This window comes from Camelus bactrianus, chromosome 3 (genome assembly GCF_048773025.1).
Source record: "Camelus bactrianus isolate YW-2024 breed Bactrian camel chromosome 3, ASM4877302v1, whole genome shotgun sequence".
Taxonomy (NCBI): Eukaryota; Metazoa; Chordata; class Mammalia; order Artiodactyla; family Camelidae; genus Camelus; species Camelus bactrianus.
The window spans coordinates 141,718,805-141,744,115 of NC_133541.1; the positions used below are offsets into that span (position 1 = coordinate 141,718,805).

General features: G+C 36.4%; 1 pseudogene; it reads right to left on the bottom strand.

Annotated features, from left to right (window-relative positions):
• Window positions 1-8,702: 8,702 nt before the first annotated feature.
• On the bottom strand, window positions 8,703-23,593 carry LOC141577180 (guanylate-binding protein 6-like; annotated as a pseudogene).
• Window positions 23,594-25,311: the final 1,718 nt, after the last annotated feature.

The window sequence follows — 25,311 nt, forward strand, 5'->3', positions numbered from 1 at the left end:
ATTTCTCATGTCTGTGCATGTCTTCATCTTCACCTTCTGGTAACATATACATCCATGTTGAATTGAGCCATTTTCCCCAAATCGAGGATCTTGTGACTTTGAAGTACCATAATATCTTGAGATTTCTTTGATAATTTTTGACCAATGGGTTCTAGAGATGCTGGAAACCCTGACAGTATAAAATAACAAGACAATGTAAAAACATGAGTCAGAAAATCATGACTGCCTTTAGACATAGCTACTTAAATATAGCATGGTGACTAAAAGTATGGATTCTGGAGCAAGACTACTTAGATCAAATCCTGACTTTGCCCTTGTGAGCTGTTTGATTTTTGTTGTTAATTAATTTCTCTGTGCCTTAGTTTTGTATTTCAAAAATGAGTTGTGGTGAGGATTAAATAAACAATACTGTTAGAGCAGTTCTAGGCGTATAGGAAGTGCCATATTAATCTTAGCTCTTGTCGTGATTGTGGGTAAGTCACTTATCCACTCTGGGTTTAACGTTTCCAGGTATAAAATGAGAGATTTTGACTAGATTTTCTCTAAGGCCCTCCTGAACCTACTGTTTGCAAATGCTTACAGTCCATGTGCTTTTCTACATATATGTATGTAGTTTGTGATAGGAAAGTGCATGATTAGTAAATGCTTTCCTTGATTGATGCAAGGAGATGTTATTAGGGGATTGAGACAGTCTTCTTCACTAGGCCAAATTCCTTGAGGGTAAGAGTGTATCTTTTCCTCCTCAGGATCCCAAGGCCTAATGTGGTGCCTGGGGACAGTGGGTGCTCTGTAAACTGTTAATGGATATGGAATAAATGCCTATGTCTTGTGTACCCAGATATATGGGAATGGGAAATGGTTGTAACTCCTTCCTAGGCCTTATCTCAATTAAAGCTACTTACACCGAATATTCAAAAAGCATTACTGCTCTCTACTGGAGACATTCCTAGTACAGGAATTCAAGTTTGAGTTTTTGATGGCAAATTCTGATTTGAGTTCATAAGTCCTGGATTTGAGAAGTAGGGTATAGCAGATACACATAGTTTACTGTGTTGCAAGCACAGATTTGGTGTTATGGCACTGAGGATGGCATGATCAGCATTAAAATGCCAAGTCTCATTTCTTTGCCATGTATTTATGCGTTTTTTTCCAGAGCAGCTTTATCTATAGATTTGTACACATGTTGCGTTTGCTTTGATTCATTTTAAGTAAAAAAAAAAAAAGAGAGAGAGAGAGACATAGCATTAATTGAAAAAGTAATGTTAAGAAAATGAAAAGACAACCCACAAAATGGTAGAAAATATTCACAAATAATATATCTGATAAGGGACTTGTATCCAGAGTTCATAAAAACAAAACTAAGCAAAACAATAGGATTTACATTTCTCATTTAAGTTATTATTTTCTCTACACCTCGTCTTTTTTTTTTTTGTCATTACTGTTTTCTTTTTCATTAATTGAATATTTTCTAATATTACTTTTTAACTTCTTTAATGATTTTCTTGCTATATATTTTTAGTTATTTACTTAGTGATTGCTTTAGGCCTTACCATATATGTCTTATCAAAAACAGTTTCACAATTACACCAGCAATTTCAGAGAATGTAGAAACAGCATTCCCATATAGCTCTACTCTCTTTTCTTTCTTACTGTGGTATTCTTGTCATAGGTATTATCTCTATGCATGTTATAAGCCCAACAATACATCATTATAATTATTATTCCTTTATGTAATTTTATGTCTTTTAAAGAAGCTGAGAGGAGAAAAGAGAACAAGTTTATACGTATAACTTTTTTCTTTTTTTTTAATTGAGTTATAGTCAGTTTCCAGTGTTGTGTCAGTTTCCAGTGTAGAACACAATTTTTATGTTATATGTATAATTTTTCTCATATTAGCCTTCTTTCCATTTCAGGTTCTATGCATTTGTTCCTTAGGATTCAAGTGAAACATCTGGAGTCAATTCTTAACCCAATGTTGGTTTGTTCTCACCAACCTCTTTGCTCTGCTATTGGAAAATATATTACATTTCTGTATGTTATATGCCCACAAATACAATTAAATGTATACTGCTTTATGATTTTTAAACAAGATAAGAAAGGATAAGAAATAGGCAATTATACTCCTTTATAATTGCATAATTACCTTTATCAGTGTTCTTTGTTTTGTGTGTGTGTGTATTCAAATTACTGTCTTGGGTCACTTGCTTTCAGCCTGAAGAACTAACTTTAGTATGTCTTGTAAGGTAGGTCTACTGGCAGCAGATTCCTTCAGATTTTGTTTTCCAAATGTCTTTTTATTTCATCTTCATTTTTAAATGATAATTTTGCTGGATATATGATTCTTGATTAAGAACTTTTAAAATTTGAGGGCTGAGAATAGGTTATCCTATTGCCTTCAGCCCTCTATTGTTTCTGATGATAAGTCAACTGTTAATCTTATAGGAGTTTCCTTAAGCAAGATGTCATTTTCCTCTTGCTGCCTTCAAGATTTTCTTTGGCATTTTTACTATGTGTCTATTCATGGGTCTTTTTGAGTTTATCCTACTTGCAGTTTGTTGAACTTCCTGGATATGTAGATTTAAATTTTTTAGGAAATGGGAATTTTTTAGCCACTAATTTTTCAAATATTTTTCTGCTCCTTTACTTCTCTTTTCTTCTGGTGCTGCCTTTAAATGTCTGTTGGTATACATTAGTGTCCCACATTTCTCTGAGACTTTGCTCATTTTTTCTTCATTCTTTTTTCACTCTGTTCTTGGATTGCATAATTTCTATTGATCTATTCTTAAGTACTTTTACTTTCTGCCCATTTAAGTGTATTATTGATTCCATCTAGTGAATTTTTAAATTTCAGTTATTGCTCCTTTCAGTTCCAAAATTCCCATTTGGTTATTTTTAATAATTTCTGTCTCTTTATTAATGTTCTCTATGTGATGTGACACTGTCATCATGCTTTACTTCTAAAATCATGGTTTTCTTTGTTTCTTTGAACATATTTATAATGTCTTCTTTTCTCACATCTGGTCTCTCATGCAGGTGGCTTTATTGCCTGCTATTCTTCTGGTATCTAGGCCATAATTTCCTGCTTATTTTGCATGTCTCATATTTTTTGGAAAATGAACATTTTAGATATTGCAGCAACTTTGGGTACTGGCTTCATCTCTCCCCTCTTTCAGTGCTTGTCATTGTTGTTAGCTTGTTTACTTGTTTAAAGACTAACTGGATTATTTTAGTGTTGTCCATTCCCTTCTCTTCCTCCTCTATCCCCTAAACAGACACAGGGTAAAGCCTCTGATGTTTTTCCTCAGGGATTCATCCTTGGACATGCCCAGCCACTTTGGGATAACAAGGTTTTAGCAGGACTTAGGCAGTGTTTGTCTAGTTACCTGACCACACTAACCTATGAAACTCCACTAACTGCTGGTTAAAAGCTCTATTGTTCATAACAATGCCCTGGAGAATAAATTATTTACACCCTAATCCAGTCAAATTCAGGCTGCTATGAAGGGACAGTTCCTGATGGTCAAAGTTTGAAATTTATTCAGACTCTAGTTCTTGCAGCTGGTTTCTTATTTTTCTCCAGCAACTAGTTGGCTTATCATTTAGCCTGTATCTTCAAGGATTTTATCAGTCTCCTCCCCATTGCCTCTCACCAACACTTCTACTGTTTTTGAAAGCACACTTAGATTTGAACTTCATATGCTGTTGCAAATAAAGTTGGCTCCTTTGGGGAGATAATTTGAACTCTCTGTTCTATGGTCTGCCTTTCCTCCCAGGGAAAATCTCTGAGCCACAACTCTGGTGCTGGAGTAAGGAACAATAGGTCAATTCTAAGTGACAGCCCAGTTTGAAGAAGTAAGTGCTCAGTGGATATATGGGCAAGAGCCCCAGGTGTCCTTGGCTTGTCTCCCTTGGCACAAGCCCCTGTCCTATGAGCTGAGTCAATAGCAATTGGGATCTCAATGTCCTACCATGCCCAAGGTAGAACCATTGTCTCATGAGAGGAAATGTGGTGGAAGAATGGGGCCCCCACCTGTTGGCTGCAGTAGTACAGAACTTTGCCTCAGCAACAAGTATCTAGGGGCAGTATGAGAAATGCTAATGTCATGTCCTTCCCAGGAAGACAACCCTCCAACCAGGACCTGGGGGGAGTCAAAAACTTGTGTTCTTGGTTGTACAAGTCTGGGTGGAGTTCCCAGCTCAATGAGTGGAGAGGGGAAAAGTGCGGATCTTCAAATACTAAAGACTCATCATTTTATGGAGCTTTAGTAAATATTCTTGAGTAAATGTGTCCTCATTTGCTGTATATCTGTAGCGGCATTTCCATTTGTGTATGCTCATAAGGCCAACTATTTTTAAATGTGTTTTAAAAATAGTTTTCATCAGTTTTTTTGAGGAGTGATACTGAGTTGCACACCATCGTGCCAGAAGTGGAGCCAGGAAGGGGAAACTGATACAGTATAGATTAGCATTCTCTTTAACTGAAGGCTTGCTGTATCTTTGGTTGCTAGTGGAAGGCCTAAGATATATTTGTAGTATTAAAAATAAAAATTAAAAAATAATTTTCTAATGTTAGTATGTTAGAAGCAAAGCCTAAGATGGCAATTCCTGTAGATGATTTGTTGCTTGAATCCTCTGAGAAGAAATCTTTAGAGAAGTGGAGACATAGGAGGATGCAAGTTCCCAGGCATTTCTCAAGGGAGATCATGTAAGCATTTCTAGAAGCCAGCACTCAAAGCATCTTGGGATGGATACTCTGCTGTAAAGAGACTAAGAGAGTTCAATATCAGCTATCAAAATCAACCTCATAAAAATAATCATATTAAAGAGTATGTAGAGTAAAGAAACTCAGTGTAGAGTTTACTAACAGCTGCTCCAAGAACCCAAATCAACCACATAAACAAAATTGTAGCAACAGTAATAAAAACAATATAACAGCCACTCTTATTGGACACTTTCTACCTTTAAGGAAGTACAATTACTATCTCTAATCCTCATGATCACACAGTAAATTAGATATTATTCCTACATTTATGCAAGTGAAGAGATTAGACTTAACATATTCTAGGTCACTTAGCTTGGTTCTAGAGCTTAGTCTCAGATGCAAGCTCTCTGACTCCAAGGCCTGTCCTCTGTCCATTACTTACACAAAACTGTCCAAAAAGGGGTGAAGAAATGAGAAAAGAAAGAAAAACAAAGGGTAAAAATAGATAAGAGAATAAAGTGGTAAGGAAAAATGTATGAAAGTATAGTCATGCATGGGAGTGCCAGGGCAGGATCAACAGGTTCCCCTGTAGCTCTTCATTAGCACAAATACCCTCCAATTTGGTCTAAGCCTTCTGAGGCGAGCTTCATCAAGGCTCAACAATGCTGAACCCACAAATCCTTTCAATGTAGCCCTATTTCTACGTTTGGTTTTTGCTGAGAAGTCTGAGGAAAAACTCCCTTAAACTTTCCAGAAGCCCAATTGTTTGAGAGCATCTATGATACATACTGTATCTCCTCAGAGAGTCTTTTTCTGATTATGTCATACTCCAAGGATGCAACCATAATGATTCTGAGGTTTAAGGAAAAGAATCTTCAGTCATGTCCTTCATTTCATATTTGACCCCTCCATCTTTTTTCTTTTCTTTTCTGGCAACACCCTTGATTTGTTCTTTGCTTGGAAACCATTTATGAATTTAATTTTAGGATCATTTCCCTTCCTGGGAACTGCTGCTTTGTGTCTTCCTATTCCCCTTCCCAAAATTGAGTTTATGGTCTCCATAAGATTATATATCATGACAAAAGTATCTTACAAGTCTCCTTCAACTTTCACTGCATTTTGCAAATTTTGATGGGTTGTATTTTTATTTTTATTTCATTGAATACATTTTAAAATCCCTCTTGAGACTTATTTGACCTATGTATAACGTAGAAGTGTGTTGTTTACTATCCAGGTATTTTAGGACTTTCCAGCTATCTTTCCATTGTTGATTTCTAGTTTAATTTCACTCTAGTCTGAGACATACATTATAACATTTCTGTTCCTTTCAATTTTTAAGGTGTGTTTAATGATACATAATGAGGTCTATCTTGGTGAATGTTTTATGTTAGCTTGAGGAAAATATGTATTCTGATGTTTTTGGTATTCTATAAATGTTGATTACATCCTGTAGATTCCAAATAGAAAAATCAATCAATATAATATACCACATTAAGAGAGCAAAGAAAAAAAATGGTCATCCAATTGATTCACAAAAATCCTTTGATCAAATTTAATAATTTTTCTGTTAAAAAAATACTAAAAAATTAGGAATAGAAGAAAACTTCCTCAACATGATAAAAACCATGCATGAAAAATCCACAGCTACATCCTACTCAATGATGAAAGACTGTAATCTTCTCCCCTAAGATAACAAAAAAGACAGTAATGCCCATTTTTCCCTCCTCTATTTAACATAGTATTAGAGGTACTAGCCAGTGTAATAAAACAAGGGAAAGAAATAAAGAGATTTAAAATTGGAAATGAAGAAATAAATTCTCTCAACACACGACAAGATATTAAATATAGAAATATCAAAGATTTCACCAAAAAATAGAAAAAATGAACGAATTCAGCAAATTTGGAGGATACAAAATCAACAATTAAAAATCAGTTGCATTTCTATACACTAACATGACAATTCAAAAAATTAAGAAAGCAATCCCATTTAAAATACGATCAAAGTGATTAATTAAAAATAAATTTAGCCTAGAAGAAGAAAGATTTGCATACTGAAAACATTGCCAAAAGACATTAAATAAGACATAAAGAAATAGACATCCATGTTCATAGGTGGGAAGTTTTAATATTGTTAAGCTGTCAGTACTACTCAACAGATTCTACAGATCTCATGCAATTCTTATCAACATTCCAATATTTTTTCCAGAAAATAAAAAGTTCTAAAATTCATAGGGAATTTCAAGAGATCCCAAATAAACAAATAAAAAATCTTGAAACAGAAGAACAAAGTGGGAGATATCATACTTCCTGATTTCAAAACTTAGTACAAACTATTGTAATCCAAATAGACATATAGACGAATACAGTAAATAAATCTTCTCATATGTGGTCAAATGATTTGGTAAAGGTGTCAAGACCATTCAGTGGGAAAAGCACAATATTTTCAACAAGTGATACTGAGGAAATTCGATATTCACATGCAAAAGGATTAAGTTATACCCTTACCTTCCTCCATATTCAAAAATTTACTCAAAATAGAACAAAGATCTAAATGTAAAAGCTAAACAAAATCTCTTAGAAGAAAACATAGGGGAAACTCTTCATTCTATTGGGTTTGGCAGTGATTTCTTGGATATACACCAAAGGTGTTTGTAGACAACAAATGAAAAAATAGATAAATTGGTTTTTACAAAAATTTAAAACTTTTGTGCATATCAAAGGACAATATCAAAAGAATAAAGGGTAACTCACAGGATGGGAGAAAATGTTTACAAATCATACATTTGATAAGAAATTAATATACAGAATATATAAAGAACCCTTTAACTCAGCAACAACAAAAACAAAAACAAAGAGCTCATTTCAAAAATAGTCAAGGACTTGAAGACACCTTCCCCAAATAACAAAGATAAATGGCCAATAAGTACCTGAAAATGTGCTCATCATCATTATTCATTAAGGAAATGAGATACATTTCACACACATTAATATGGTTGACATTTCTTTAGAAACAGAAAACAAATTTTGGTAAGGATGTAGAGAAATTGAGAATCCTGTACATCATTGGTAGGAACAAATTGAACAGCTAATGTAGGAAACAGTATAACTATTCCTCAGAAAATTAAACGTAAAATTACCATTTGATTCAACAGTTCAACTTCTAGTTATATATCTCAAAAGAACTGAAAGTAAGAACTCAAATATATAGTTGTACACCAATGTTTATAATAGCATTATTCAAAACAATATAAAAAAATGGAAACAATCTAGTTATCCAATAACATATGAATGGGTAAATAAATTGTAGTGTATTTGCTGGTCAGAATGGCTGTCATCAAAAGAACACAAGCAACAAATATTGGCAATGATGTGGAGAGAAGAAACCCTTGGTGGGCTCTTGGTGGGAAAGTAAATTCATGCAGCCACTGTGGAAAATAGTATGGAGATTTCTCCAAGAATCTCAAAATATAATTACTATATGACCCAGATTCCACCCCTGGGTATATAAAAGCAAAACCAAAACCAAAACCAAAAACACTAATTTGAAAAGATACATGCATGTCAATGTTCATAGCATCATTATGTACAATTGCCAAGGTATGGAAGCAACCTAAGTGTCCATGAACAGGTGAATGGATAAAGAAGATATGATATACACACACACACAGATAGATAGATATAGATAGATATAGTATGTATAGATATTTATTGTATACTACACACACACACACACACACACACACACACACACACACACACACACACACACACAATGGAATACTACTCAGCCATAAAAAATGAAATTTTGCCATTAACAGCAACATGGATGGACTTGGATGGCATTATGCTAAGTGAAATAAGTCAGACAGAGAAAGACAAATACTATATGATATCACTTATATGTAGAATGTATAAAATACAACAAACTATTGAATATAACAAAAACAACAACAAAAAAAGAAGCAGGCTCACAGATATAGAGAACAAACCAGTGGTTACCAGTGGGAAGTGGGGCAGGCAATAAAGGTATGGAGGAGTGGGAGGAGTGGGAGTAACACACTATTGAGTATAAGACAGGCTACAAAGATGTACTGCACAACAAAGGGAACATAGCCAGTATTTTGTAATAACTGCAAATTAAGTGGAAATGTGGAAGTTCTATAATAATTAAAAATTAAAAAAATAAAATAGAGTGTAGTACATTCTTACCATGGAATGTTATTCAGCCTTAAAAAGAAGGATATTCTAACACATGTTACAGTCTAAATAAACCTGAGGACATTATGCTAACTGAAATAAGACAGTCACAAAAAGAAAAATACTATATGATGTCATTTTTATGAGGTATCCAGGGTAGTTAAATTCATAGAAACAGAAAGTTTACTCACACTTACCAGGAGCTTGGGGAGAGGGAAATGGAGACTTGTTTATTGAATACAGAGTTTCAGCTGAGCATGATGCAATGGGTTGGAGGTAGATAGTGATGATGATTGTAACATCTATGTGAATATACTTAATTCCACTATATTGTACACTTTAAATTGTTAAAATAGTAAATAGTTGTGCATATTTCATCAAAATAAAATAATTAGGTACTTTAAGTGGGAGGGAAATAGAACTTGATTGTCTGCATTTTCTATATTAATGGACAGTCAGCAGGGGCAGAGAGAGATTGGGGCCTTAGACCAAATATATCAGGGGAGGAATTCATTACTCATGTTTTATCAGGGACTGTTTCCTGGGCTAAGAGTGAGCACCATATTCAATGCAGCCTGGGACCACTGTCCACAAAATAGTGGTCAGGAAATAAGATCACATTATCTGAAGTAAAAGGAATTCCATCCAAATAACACTGTTGATTGGCACAACCACACTTCCATGGAAAAAGAGACACAAGGAAGAATATTCCAGAGTTGTCATATCATTCCTAGTAGAGTCATAGAAACAGAATCCACTTTAGTTTGTTTAAACATAATAAATTTGTACAGGTGATAAAGGAATAGAGATCAAAGAACACAAAATTCTTCATCAAAACCTTTACTTTTTGGCCTATAGGTAATGAGGGATATTTATTACCCTTTGAAATAATAAACAAATGTCACACTTATTCATACATCCAACCATTAATCTATTTATTCATTGTTTCAATCACCATGCACTCTAGGTTTTACCTTACTTTAAAGTTACCATATTTGGTCCTTAGGGCTCTATAATACACAATTATATCTCCAGGCAAGATGCACTAAGTTGAAACCAAACTTAAAAAATGACTATTTGGTTGCTACTTAGATTCTTGATCACTACACATAAAATATTTATATATATACACACACACATACACATACATACACATACACATATCTATATACACACACACATCTATATACACACACACATCTATATACACACACATATATATATATACATGTATATAATTACAATATTTATTTCTGCCTAAATAACATTATGTAAGGCCCATACAGAGTGTAAGCTGCATGAGGACAAGATCTTTGCTTTTCTCTCTTTACATAATCCAGAACAATGGCAGGGAGGACATAAGAATTTAACAAACAATGTAAATAATTAGAACCAAGCATTCCTTAATGAGAATTAGAATAGATGTGTGAATAAATTGTTAACTACTTTTTAAAGCCTTTTTATTTTTCTAAGTGACCATTGTCAGTTTTATTATTTTTTATTGAAAGAAAATAGAAACAGTATTTCAAAGAGATATCTGCACTCATGTTTATTGCAGCATTAACCACAGTAGCCAAGAAATGAAAGCAACCTAAATGCCAACACATGAATGGATACAAAAGATGTGGCACATATACATATACACAAGGGAATATTATTCAGTCACAAGGAAGGAGGATATCCTGCCATTTGCAACATCAATGGACCTTGAGCACATTATGCTAAGTGAGATAGGTCAGAGAAAGACAAGTACAGTGTGATATCACTTGCATGTCGAATCTAAAAAAGACAAGGTTTCTCTTTGCTCTTCAATGCAGGGTGTGTCTAGTCCAAGGGATTAGAACATCTGCTTAAGTCAAGCTCTCAGTGGGAACAGATATACAGATATTTCTGTAGAATAGTTTACTTTTCCATTAAACCCCATGATACATTGGTCACATATTCATTACTATATGGTTTCTTCTTTAAAAGGCAAAGCCATTCATTCTTCCTTCTGAACACTTGAAGCCACGACTAGACGGAGTCATTTAAATTCTCCAGTGGAGATGAGTTAACATCCTCGCAGAGATACTGAGACTGTGGTGAATAAGGTCACATAGGGGGAAACTGTACCGAAAGATTTTCTTCTGCTCCTCTGGTCCTTAAGTCAAATTAGAGACCTTAATCTAATATCTAAAATCCAAACAATCTATTATCTCAGAGGTTTGGTGTGATCATGGAATTCTGGCAATTGAAAACAATCACACATGTGTCAGCTTTTTGTTTTTACAGAAGTTTCTTACTAAGTACCCTCTGTGCCTAAACATACACTATGAAGATGTAAAGAAAATACATATATATATATATATATATAAAATGGTGTCTGTCTTCAGACGAACTATACTTTTATTTGAAAACAAATACTAGACCAAGTTAGTTGCACCTGGGCCAAGACTGTGTTCATACAAGGATGTCATGTACCTCTAACAGGGAGACTGTGATGTCTTTTCAGGATCTGAGCATCACTCCTAGCTTGGATCCTGATTCTGAGAGTCCTTGAAGTGTTTGGGTATTCTCATTTCCCAGCATATGGATCCAAGTACATTTCCAGAGGTCCCCTAGGAGAGGCACTGTGAAAATCATTATCATTTATCCTCATCCCAGAGTTGCAAGGTCCTCTCTCCTGGGATCCTGCCCTCCCCTCCAGGTGATAGTTCCATCATCTGAAATTGGTTTAGACCAAGGGTACGGATTATAACCTTTTATCAATGTAACCTCTCAGCTTCCTATAAATATCCTTGATTCCAATGGTTTCCTCCCCATTCTTTTTTTCTCTACAGACACCTTGTTTTATTTGCCATCTTCAGAATTTTCTCTGGTCAGGTCTGCTGGCTGCCACTCCAACCAAATTATAGACTGAATGTTTGAATGTGTTCTCCAAAATCTATTTGAGGAAACCCCAACTACCAATGTCCCAATGTGCTTGGAAATGGGGTTTGGGAGGGATTAGATAATGAGTGTGGGGCCTTCATGAATCTAATTAGTGCCTGTATAACAAAGAATCATGAGATTCATTCTCTCTGTCTCTCTCTCTCTCTGTCTCTCTCTCTTCACCATGCTAGGACACAGTAAGAACCTTGTCATCTGTAAAGCTGTAAGAGGACCCTTACCAAGAAAATAACAATGCTGGCACAGTGCTTTTGGACTTACAGCCTCCAGGACTGGGAGAAATAAATGTTTGTTTTGTAAGCCACACAGTCTATGGTAATTTGTTATAGCAGCCTGAGCTAAGACAAACCACAATGCTCATTACTCTTATTGTATGTACTTGAATTCTGATGTTTAAATGCCAACACCTGGCCTCTGTGTGTCTGGGTTTTTCATTCCCCATTACTATCAAGGCATCCACTTCTGCAGTGGTGCATCACCCCTTCTGTACTTGTCTACAGCAGAGACGCCACCACTGAACTTAAGGATGTTGGGAATTCCTCTCACCAGTGAATATTCTTAGTGTTTAGTAATTTGTTTCTAAACACTGTAAAAGTGTAATTGAAACCTATGAAGCAAAGGTTACTGTTGTTGAGATTTCAAGGGGTAACAGGAAAGTTCATACCTTATTTTTGAAGCAAATATAAGGGATTAAAAACCAAGGCCAAAGCAAAAACAAGATTAGGATGCAAACGTTATTTTCTAGTATTCTGATCTTAGTCTTAGACCCCTCATTAAGCAGGCTAATGTCATTTCTGGAAGCAATGAGCAATTCCATTTATTCACATTCCATTTACTATTTTAATTATTAGTATTTTAGTTTGTTTTCTTTGTTATTCGAGAAATAACACAAGCTAACTTTGCAAAATTGAAAATATAGTGTATATAATGAAAAGCATGTGTCCTTTCCATCCCTGATGCCAAGCTGCCCTCTCCAGGAAGAACCAATGATACCAATTTCTAATGAATCTTCCAGAAATGTACTATACATACATGTGTATGAGTGCCCAAAATAATTGCCTTTTTTTTTTTTATGGTGAACACATTATACAAACTGTTTTGTGCCTCATTTTTTCACTCTACATTCTATCTTCCAGATTGTTCTATATTTATACGAATAGAGCTCCACTATCTATTTACTAGCAACCTAGTATTCTAGTATAAATGCATGCAAAATATATATTACCAAATTACATAAATGAGCATTAAGTTGTTTCCAATCTTTTGCCATTAGAAGTGAAGCCTCAGTGAAACTCTTGTATATATGTACATACACATATATATGATTTTGCACACATATATATTTCCTAAAACTGAACACACTATATCAAAGTGTCCATGCATTTATTCTATCTAATGTGGGCCAGGCATCAGTATTCTCTAGAAATCACTTTTTATATTTAAAGCATTGCTGGATGAAAGTGAAATGCATGCACATCAGAAATAGGCCAGAGAACATACATGTATATTATATTATATATCTGATTTCTTTACAAGGAGAGCTACTTCTTTTTAAATAGTGAGCTCACTACTTTCATAACATTACCAAGAATGTTAGCTGGGGCAGGCAATAACGAAGCGATCCTTTTGCCAAGATTGTCCAAGGCTTGTACAAGCAAGGAACTATCATCATTTTTAGTATCAACAATTCTCTCTCCCAAATCATTTATCTCTGTACTCATCTCCTCACATTTCTTTCTAAATCCTTCAGTACACAGATCTTCTTGGACCTAAAAAAAAAAAAATAAAAATGAGGAAGGAAGTAAAACTTTTTAAATCCCCCATTTTTTCAAGGATTACATTTTGTCAAACTTTAAAACTTTGTCAGACTATCTTTGTTTTATTCCTAAAATTGTTCTCTCTTAATCATGAAAGGAGACTCTTGTAACAAGGAATATTTCCTGGTTTGGACCTAAATATTAAGAGGAAGTGTAGTTTACAGCCTTAATAATATTCATATACCTTAGGGTTTTGCCAGGAGGCTAAGCCTGGCATGAGGACAGATGTAATATTTTCCAGTCAAAAAATGCAAATGAGAGGTAGCCTTGGTCTGACTGCACTAATTCTCAGTCCCACTCAGGATGACACTGTCACCCATATTATAAAAATCTGTTATAAACACATGGCCCCTAAATTATAGAAATCTCTTATAAATCATGTTCAGATGAACAATGAGAGAAATCCCTCCAAGCCACATGATAACTTGGGGATCTGTCCACACCTGGAGGCAATGCAGCAAGTGTAAAATCTATTATTTCTATGTGTTTTTAAGTCTGGACATTTCTGGTAGTTTTATGTCAGCACAGATCTACCTCAGGGCCTTGGGCTGAGCAGGTCTCCTGGTAAAAGGTAGTGATCTTGGTAGAGCGTACTAGTTGTTGTTCATATTAAACACACATAGTTGGAATATCTGTTCAATCAAGCCCTGTGAGATCATTTTAAAATTCTCTAAATGGCTATTCAACCCTATTTATATTCTCTGAGGGCTTGGAGTAGAGGGGGGAATACTCATCCTGAACTCTCCAAAGTCTACTTACAGAGCCGAATTTAAAGGTTTTGGAAGGATTCAAAGGCTTCAGGGTTTTAATAAATCACAAGCAGTAGATGCACTTGTGATCTTTGCATGACCATGCTGTAACCTTCACCCATCCATTCCTGGGGTACCAGGGCAAAGCTATCAAGCTCTACTACTGCCACAGCCTGATTCACCTTCAGCTGATGCTCCAATATCTTGTTTGGCTCTCTCAGCAGGTTTTCTCTTTCTCTCACCAGCTTCTCCATCATCTGGACTATGTGTTTCTGGAGACTTCTCTTCTGAGCCTCCACCTGCTGCTGCTGCTCCTGCAGTTTCTGATTCAGCAGCTCCTGTTCCTTCTCAGCTGTCTCCTTCCAAGTCCACTCTTCTGCCCCAGGAAGGTATTAGAGAGGGAAAAAAATAGGCAAGAATTGACCTCCACCCTCCTGAGCTCAGAGGCCAAACCAAATTGAAGAGAGAGGTAGGAAATCTCTGAAGTCCTCCCCCCAAACCCCATGTCCACACCATCGAGAGCACACTTCAGAATGTGAGAGAAAATGCTCTGCCTGTCTGGCATCCAATCACAGTTTCCTTTGCTGTTTCCAAATGCAGCAGGGTTGTTCCACAGAAAGGAAGGAAGCTCCGGTATTGGGAAGGTTTTGCTCTCACACCTGTCAGAGGGCACTGCAAGAACATACGCATCCCACTGTGAGCCCAGCCCTACCCCGTACCTGCTATGGCCTTCTACCCATCAGTGAGGGCTTTATCTGCCTGCAGGATTTCTCTAGTGCCACCTGGGACTGCAGAAACCTCTGGAGGAACTCATTTGCCTGAGGAACCAAGGAGGAGCACAGAAATTAGATTTCCAATAGGGAAATTAGTGCTGCAAAGACAACTAAGTCCATGTAAATTTTGCTTCAAGTTTAAAGTTCCACAGTGGTTCCTTACAATGAGTCCAAGCTCCTTAGAGTGACCTGTCTCTCTCCAGTCTCTTGCCCAGTGCTACTTCCTTCTCCCCACTCTAGAATCCTGCCAGTCAGAATCATGTTCAGTTCTACAAACCCCAAATCTCTGGTGCTTTTACATATCTGCTTTACCAGTGTGAAATAGCGCCTCTAAATTGTGCTGCTGTTCTCCTCTGCCACTAGCTGGTTATAACTTTAGACAACTTATTTTAACCTGCCTATGCTTCTCAGTTCAGATCTTTAAAATGTTGATAATGTAGATGCTTCTTAATGCTATTTGAAAGATTAAGTTAAAGAGTCTAGGGAAAGAGCTTAACATTTTGGCTATAGGAAACAACAGTTCAATATATATTAGTTGCATTTTTATTGTTGTTTTTTATTATTTTATTATTATTTATTATTATTATTATTATTATTGTTATTATTATTATTATTATTTATTATTATTAATTATTATTATATTTGTTTCTAACACCTAAGTAGCTCTTTCCTGAGTGTTATAACTTGTCTATGTAGTTGACATCCTGTCTCACTTGTGATCATCCTTGTGTACAAAGGCTGACTTGTAAATTATCAGTGCTCAACACTTCAAATATGTTATTGAGTAAAAAAAAATGAATAATTTCTGTTCTGTCTCTTGTGGATTTAAGAAATCTGTACTCATGGTTGGGAGTTGACATTTGTACTCTCTTCAGGAATAAATAGCATGCAGTGAACCTTAAAAGCCACAGCTGTTTGAATGGCCCCATACTCTCTCTTTATGCATGCATGGAGCTGCACTCTCAGATTTTCAGGAGACCCCTTTGACTATTCTGTAGGTTCCCCATGTTTCCCTTATTCCTCACCTTCACTCCTTTCATGGGCACTTGGTGATATTCCTTTTCAATAATTTCCTTTGCTTTCCTGTAGAGTTCATGACCTCCAGGAACAGAGAAAGTTCCTGCTGAGATACTTTTTATTAGTGTCTTTGAAAGCTGATCAAGTTTAGTCTGGCAGTATTTGATTGATGTCCCTTCATTCTGCATCAAGAAATCCTCTTTCTTATTCTTTATGATTTCCTAGAGGGAAGAAAGTTAGAGGGCTGTCACCAGAAGCAAGGAACAGAGGAAGTAAATTTCCAAAGGATCTGGTAAAAGAATTGGTCTAACTGTGTTCCTCATGAGAAAAGTATTCTGTTGGAGGACATGTAATAAAACAGCAGTCACAAGATTTGATTTATTCACAGCTCTGAAAACTCTGGAAGACCATGGGGAAGTTCCCTAACCTCCTTTGGGTATTTCATCTGAGCTGTTGGAGTTGCATTACCTAATCTCTGTGGTTCCTTGAAGCTGCCACATTCAGTGATTCTCTCTGTCTTCAATGATAGATACAACAAGGAGCAACCTAAGCTGAAAGTGGCCAGAGATGTGGATCTGAAAAGAGAAATTTTGGTTCCCAGCCATAGGAGTGTGTTCACAGAAAAAGAAGCCAGCTAAAGAATGTCTTGGGTGTTCTGGACAGGCTTGGAATCCACAGAAGTATTTATTTCAAGAGGATATCCATTCTGATTTTTCATTGAAGGTCAAAGAGAGTTCCAGATAAACTGCCTGAGTTCTGGCAGTCAAAAAAGAAGGAAATGTAGTCCTTTGAAACTCTGTCCCTCATGAGAACATGGACTACTTTATCCTTGAATGAGAGATGAGCCATGGGACCGGTAACAACATTTCTAGGTTTCGTTCTTCAAGGGGAGGTGACATACGGTAAATACTAAAACAGATTACAACAAGATTCCTCTGTAACTCCTGCTTGTCTTCCTTGAAGGAGTGCTCTATGAAGACTGCAGGGGCTTCCCTCTCACAGGCAGCGTGCACCTCCAGCAGCTCCTGCAGCATGTCTGTGGGGAAGCTCACTCGCTGGGCCATCTGCTCGCTGTAGTGGTTGTCTGCCTTCTGAATGGCAGCTGAGTTCTCCAGCTGGGCCAGAGTTGTCACTGCATTCTCCAAGCGAGGTACTGCTCCGCTATTGATATTATCCACGTAGGTCACAACCAGAGTCCTCAGCCCTGAAGAAGCCAGGAAATTTAGGGGCTAAATATCAAGTTATCAGTCAATGGCTCCAGGATTCTGAGACTATGCTTCTAGGGTCATATACACATGCACACACACAAACACACACACGCACCCCTACCTCCTTCTACTATTATCACCTTCATTTTTTTACTGACTCTTCATTTTTATGGTTTTCCAGGCCACAGGACTAAAAAAGTTAATATCTACTTCTATCTAACATACTAGGGGCTACCTGGAAAATACAGTTCCCCATTTTAAAAATTGAAAGCAATATAGATTACATAGATAGACAGATGAGGCAAAGTGTACCATGTTTAATTTATTCCTAATTCTGAGGCTTTGAATGGATTTTCAGTGATTTATGGACTAATATTTATTTTTGGACCACTCTAAATTCTCAAAATATCTTTTGAATTCTCCTTGTGAAGAACACTTGTATAGGACTTCCTTTGAAAACATGCAGTATTCTGTCTTTACACCAAGAGAGTGATTATATTCTAAGTGGAGGATGTTTTCAGATAAGTGGGAGCCACAGATATCATTCACAAAAGTTGCAATTTGGGGAAGGAATTTGTAAAGCCCCCAAAGTGAGATAATTATAAAGTATACAGATTTCTTCATGGAGTATAAATGTCTGTAAAATCAGAATTCTTTATAGAATCAAACAAAAATACTAGAAAGCACATTATATAAAATATTCAACACATAGCAGTCCCCATGGAAATGGGAAAAAGAGACTCACCTTTCCCAGTGACCATGATTCCTTCTGTGAGGGTCTTGGTCCTTGCATCAGCAAAGATGTAAGAACAGAAATTTTTTGTTTGCTCCTGGAATTTAGGATCCAGTTGGTCTTGAGATACCATCCCAATATTGGCTAGAATTTTTTTTTCCTATGTTGGCCAGTCAAAGACAAAACACTTCCATCTTAGAAATAAATGCCTGATGCAGTCTCTGGGTAGATTGGATGTTTGGGCTTTGGGATTCTTCCCTGAGGGACAGAAAAACAGGGATTAGAGTGTGTAGAGTCTTGAGGCGAGGGGGTTACAGGTGTTCATGGCAGGGATTTGTGTGTCTTTGCCATTTCTACACACAGAACTCTTTTAACATAGACATTCAATACTTCTTTGCACATCAGACTTATACCAATGATATAACTGCAGAGAAATTTAGGGAGACATCTGATCCAGTAAAGGAAACCTATGGCTGGTCTCTCCAGACATGCACATAGTAGAGTGGTTGTCTATGATGTGTTTGCTTAACTAGCAGCTAAAAAGATGAAAGGACACATGAAACTTTCTGCTCAACTCAACCTCATGTAGGAATTGAGCTTTGGAACCAAAAAGGAGAGCTACAAACAAGGGATCATGGACAGTAATTGGAATATTAGGAATGACATCCTCATTATTTAAAGAAAACTGTTTTGATGCTAAAAATAATTGATGCAGTGTTATCTATTTTTTAGTAAAAACCTCTGAAGTATAAATGTACCTGAAATGTAATTTTAAGGTATCACCACTAATCTATAAACTCTTTGAGGTAAATGATTATATCTGGTCCTCTCCTGCCAGCCAATTTCTTAATAGCTGTTTTGAGAAATCATAAATAGAAACATGAATGTAAGAATGAATAAATTGGGATTGATATTTCTCTCAAGGATTCAATAGACACACATCCTTGGAAATGTAACCCATGAAAATAATTTTTTACCTTGTAATTAATTCATGGTTAAACATGTGGGAATTAGGAGAAAGCTATGATGTGGAAGGTAAAATGAATGTTCTAATAATTGTCAGTATTATTGAAAAGGCATAGATTGTAAAGACAGTCACTTCTTCAGGTTCATTTAGAACATATAATCATTTTGTAGATGATATAATTATACAGGATTAGAAAGTTTTATATCCCTCTTTGAAAAGAATAATATGTGAAATCTATATTTTGTTCATTAGATAAGCTTTTCACTGCAGTTTCATGTCTAACAATTAGCTGATTAGTTGTTTTCTTCAACAGAGACAAATTGAAGGAATAGGAAACACAGTGTCCAGTCTTTAGAATGTTTCAGCACCCATTTAAATCTGGATGCTAAATTTAAAGATGTATAAAAAACATATTGGTTTTGAGTAATTTCACTTTACACTTTACTTTTCTTGAGTAAACTTCAACTGTAGCCCCTAGATCTTTGCAACCCACTTTCCAGCCACCATTTCCACAGGCTTTGATTTAGTCTCAAATACAAATGCAATCACAGAGATGAGGGATATTGTTTAGTAGATCCCACACTCTATTGGACTGTACACTGCCCAGGCCATACTCTGATACCTGGAATCAGCTTCAGGGCATTCTCCAAGTACTCATCTTCTGTGATAGGCTGACCACATAACTGCAGCTCCAGGGTGAAATCCCATACAGTCCAGATAAAGTCTGGAAAGAAATTCACAAATTCTGTGGAATCTTCTACTCTATCAGGTGTTTGAGAGGACTTTGCCCTGATGTTTTGCAAGCTCTGTCACATAACTAAGATTTGATTAGGGAAAAGAAACTCACTACCAACAATTCCCACATTTCTCTAGTATAAAAATATTATAAACACACTCTTTTGCCATGGGTCCCCTCTGTTCCACCCAAGAAAACTAAATGACAGGAAAGGAGAGACCGACTCTATCCTCATTCCCATGAATTCAGTGAAACATGGTGGTTCAGGACCTGGAAGGATACTGCAGATGCTCCAGGGCCGGGTGGTTGATGGTGCTCATGCTGTTCTAGACAAAGCTACTGCACAGAATCACGGCCAGGGCAAAGATCCATGAATCCTTCTTAGACTCATCCTAGAAAGCACATTAGAACAAGAGAGTTAGAAGTTTACCCCTACATTAGAAATTCATCTGTACACTTCTTCAATCATGGTTTCATTTATTATTTCAGCTAACATACTCACCATGCAAAGAAATTGCTTGAAGACAGATGTAAATGCAGATATCAACTTTGACAATTACAGAGACACTTCTTGTGTTTGCAAATTTTTCATATATAAAAGGATTCTAATGTTCACAGTGCTTTCTTTTTCCTCAATTGGATAAAGTAAAATAACATATACAGAAAAACTAATACAGTACCTGTTGTGTAATTAGGAATTCAGTGATGAGTGTGGGCACTTATTCATTCTGCAAATATTTATTAATCAGAGTCCATATAAAATATACCATAGTTGGCATAACTGGGTATTTAAATTATATCCAATCAATAAATACTTGCAGGAAGCTACTAAATATCCCCCACTGTTCTTAGATTTTAAAAAAGCAATGCTAAAATTGAAAATTTTCTTTCAACATGATTATTTCAAAGCAGTGGACAAACATCCATAACAGTAAGTGCAAAAATGATAGAAGTATCTGTAAAAGGCTTACTCTCAGTAATGTATATAAGCAGTGAAACCTATAGCTATAACACTAAACTAAAATTTAGAAGTCTATCAAGGAAGAACAGAACAGAGCTATGAAATTTGGAGAAAGAATATGTGATCTGAAAGCTTCCTCAAAGTCTTGAGCTGAATATTAAAGAACTGGTAAATGTGGAACTGAAGAAATGAAGGTGAACCCTTTAGACAGGAAAACCCAGAGAAACAAAATTAGAGATGGGAGAAGACAGGGATCTTGTAGTTAGAACAGAGTCATTTGAGGGCAGAGGGCAAGTGGAGAAGTTAAGGTGAGATTTCATGCAGCCTAATCAAGGGCCTTAAAGCCCAGGCTAAGTTGTATAAATCATAGCATTGTCTAAATGATGGCATAAACTGGAAATAGTTTTTTTTTTATTATTATAAATGGCATGTAAAGTTGCTCCCAGTGTAAATGCAAAAACTGTGGTTTATGTTGAGAAGATTCTAAATGGGAGTTTGGGGGGATAAGAGTCTATTCATTACTTTCTTCCCCCAAAACCCAGCTTTTAAAAATAATCAATTAGGATAAGAAGAAGTAGCAGTTATGACAAACAATTATTTCAACAGCAAGATTATATCATTGTTTGATATATGGCTTTAAAAATAAGCACAGACTTTCTAACTCCTGTTGAGAAAAAAGAGAGAGCTATAAAAATGTAGGTACTATTTCCAAATAAGTCTCAAAAGGGGGAAAGGAGGGATAGTTCATTTCACCCATTAGCAGAAAGCTAAAACACCAAAATCCATTTTAAATGTTTCTTGTAGGACAAAAACTTACTTTTATAGAACTTGCACATTCAGAGGTGTCTCACAGATTTCCAGAACACTCTGTGAGTAGTTGATGAACTTCATCATAGAAAATGTAAACCCGTCTCTTAAATCCAACCCTCAAATACACTCTTCACCTTGTAGCTGAGAAGGTGAATCAGAAATATTTCCTCACTCACAGATTGATACTTCTCCTCTTTCTTAATTATGCTTAACTGTAAGTTCTCAAAACCAGTCAGGTGCTGCCTGGATTGCCTTTCAAAACTGAAGGACTTATTCCCCCAGCTGTTGGGAGTGCTGGTGGAAGACAGTATTCAGGTGTCAGCCCTCTTAATTAGAAAGGCTGCTGGAGCAGCTCTTCAAAAATGTATCAGCGCCCCAGTCCCAAAATCAGGATAACTCAAAAAAGCCATTCCAGCCATGGAGCTCCCATGAAATTCCCAGAAATTGGGGATTGCAATGCAATGTAATTTCTTCTTCTCTCCAGCCTGCTTCTTTCCCAATTACATGGTATTAAATCTGACTGCAGATAATGTCTTGTCAATTGAACTAAAGACTCTTTTAGGGCAGGACATTTATTTGGTCACTGATATCTACAATGCTAAGTCCAAAGGCCTGGAACTCAGCCGTTCAATAATGACTTACTAAATGTAATCAAGTCTTCCACACAGTGCCAAGAAATAAAAGAATTTATCTAAGACACCATGATAACTTACCTAGAAGTGAGATTCAAACAAATCACAGTTTGCCTTATTTACTATAATTGATTTCTAGATTTTACAGATTAAAGAAGTAAAATTTCTAGGACCATGGAGAGATAAGGGGAAAATCCAGAATAAAAAGTATTTAACTGTGAATTTCTGCTTTACCATTCGCACATCCCCCAGGCTCTAATTGTGCAGAAGGACCACCAGAGTATGATTGGGCTTGCGTCGGTGAGGCACACACCACATCCAGATGCCCTTGGTTTCAGACTGCACTGTAGAGCCTAGAGGAAAGCCTGTGAGGAGAGGGGAGAAAGCAGCATTCAGTTAGAGCAGATAATCTAAACCACCAAGGGGCTACAAAGTCAGATCTATTGGAATGTCAGTATCCCAGCATACGAGTTGGTGCTTTCTCCATTTCCTCAAGAATGTCCTACTTTGTGTGTCATCTGTTTCAAGGAGGAAGGAATATTAATTGTGATAAAGATACCAAGCAAGGGCTCAACATAGAGGCAAAGGGGAATCCATGAATCAGACAAAATGGAAGTCACTGATAATCATAACAAGAGTATCTTGAAAGAATGGTGAGGTTCAAAGCCAGAGGGAAATGGACTGAAGACAGACATGGGAAGAGAAAAAGGTGGGAAAAAAATCAAGATTATATTTTTTGTCAGACAAATTTTTCAAAAGTGGGGAGAGGTGTTAGCCACAGTAGTATATGACATACAGGAAATATTTTTAAGATTATAGACATTTGAACACATTTATATGTTGATGAGAATAGTCCATAAAAAAGCAAAATGTGTTTCAAGAGTGAGTAGACACAATTGTAAGAGTCCAGTGCTTAAGCATGTAAAATAAGGTAGGATTGTGAGAATTGGTAGGAGAAATTTTGCTTTACAGGAATAAAACATACAATAAGATAATGAATTACAGTAAGACAGTGGTTTAGCAGTGAGAAATAGGAGTGGAAAGTTGATTTGTTAAGAGAAGTTTGGTTCTCCCTACACATGATCAGGACAAAAATTAAGAAGCTGAGGTATTAGCTAGAATCAAGCAATTGGTCCTTGACCCAGTACAACACTCACCATGATTCTGACCTGCAAGATGGTTCATCAAGTAGGATTTGCCTGTATGATACGGTCCTACAATGGCCACCACCAGCACTGGCAAAGAAATCTCACCAAGAATCTGCAGAGATTTTTGGTTCACTGAAAGCTCCTTGACACTTTCCAGCAGACAAATGGGGTCCATCATTTTGGGTCTGGATGCCATGGCAACCTGCCAACCTAGAAGAGCTTCTTAGTGGAAATCAGATTATAAAGTCATTCTCTAAATCAGACTTATACAAAGCATGTATCAACTTAGGGTAACGTAAGTAAGAGTTCTGTGCTTTCCATGAGACAAAATGTAACCTAGAATTAGCATACTGCAGAGGTTTTCCCCCATCATTCCCTCAAGTCTCTCATGATATTGGTAGTGAAATAATATAATATCACTCTCCAAAGTGTTATTTCAAAATAATAATATAATTAAAGTTATTGTTATGATGCACTGAAGGCCTACAATATACCAAGACCTTTGATAATAACTTACATATCCAGCTAAACTGATATTCACAAGAGACTGAAAGTTAGAAATTAATATAACTACTTTGGAAATGAGGTAAATGGTTCTCACAAAGGCTGAGTGAATGTCATTGAGAAAGGATTGAAAATCTACATACTTGAGCAAAATGACAGACTAGCAAACTCTAAGCTCTTGTTTCCCCAAGGAGATATAAACAACAACCAAAATACTGGCTAGAATAACCTTACAGTAGTTCCATAAAACAGTCAAAGGTCCAAAGCAACCAACCAAATACCAAATCAAGAAACAGCCTCATTCAAAATGGTAGGAAATTCTGTGTTTTTTCTGTTGCCCTCGGTCCCCATTGTGGTAAGGTCTTTAAGGAAGTGGCAAATCATTTCCCAATTCCCTCCCCTGATTCAGAGAGAGGGAATTTTATAATGTTCTAACCTGTCAGGGCTGCCTCTTCAGGTCTCTGTTTCACCTCACATGAAACTCGGGGAAGGGTGGCAGAGGGGTAGGTGGTGGTAAAACTTGGATATCAGGTGGAAAGAAGCAGCAGGTATTTCTCAAGGAAAAATGTGGAGAGACAGCTCCACAGATGCCTAGAGCAAGAGGTTACCAGTGAATATATAAAATAGACTATCTAAGGCATCAATTGAGTTTCCAATTCCCTTTTTCAAAATAAACAGAGCAGAGCAGACTGCATTTACAATGTTCTGACATCTCATGGGCTGCCTGAAGGACTGTTATGTTTTCCCTTATTTGGATCTTAGGCAGGGAGAAGCAGTGGGCATTGCTTGGGAAAGCTGCAGGGAGAATGACCTGCAGACACCTATGACAAGATATTATGGGTGTGTAATATTGAGATGTATAATAAGAAATACAAATTTGATCATTGTCCTTATTCCTGGTATATAGCTCTTAAAACCCTATGTGATGAGAGAGATGAAATTATTTTTCTTGTAACTTTTGGTCTTTTGTCCTCAACTCCTAAAGTAGCTCCAGACTGATAAAGATGAAAGGAGAGTCTTTTGTTATTTGTAACAAGCACCTTTCAACCACAACTGAGTTTATGTTAATGAGGTGATTTTGTAAAGCCCCTAGATCACTACAGAATGGAGTTGGTTGCTAGAGGAATCAATGTTATTAGAAAGTTGCAACATTTATCCTGAAGCTCCAACCACTGGGGAGCAGAGAAGAGTTGAAAGTTGAGTTAATCACCAATGACCAATAGTTTACTCAACCATATCTATCTAAGAAGTCCTCCATTAAAAAAATAAATAAAACCTAACTGAAGGGGTTCAGAGAGTTTCTGGCTTGATGAATATGTGGAGGTTGTTAGAAGGTGGCACATCCAAAGGGGTCATGGAAGCTCCACACGCTTTTCTTGATATCTTTCCCTTTGCATCTCCTATTTTGCTGTTTATAGGCTGTATCCTT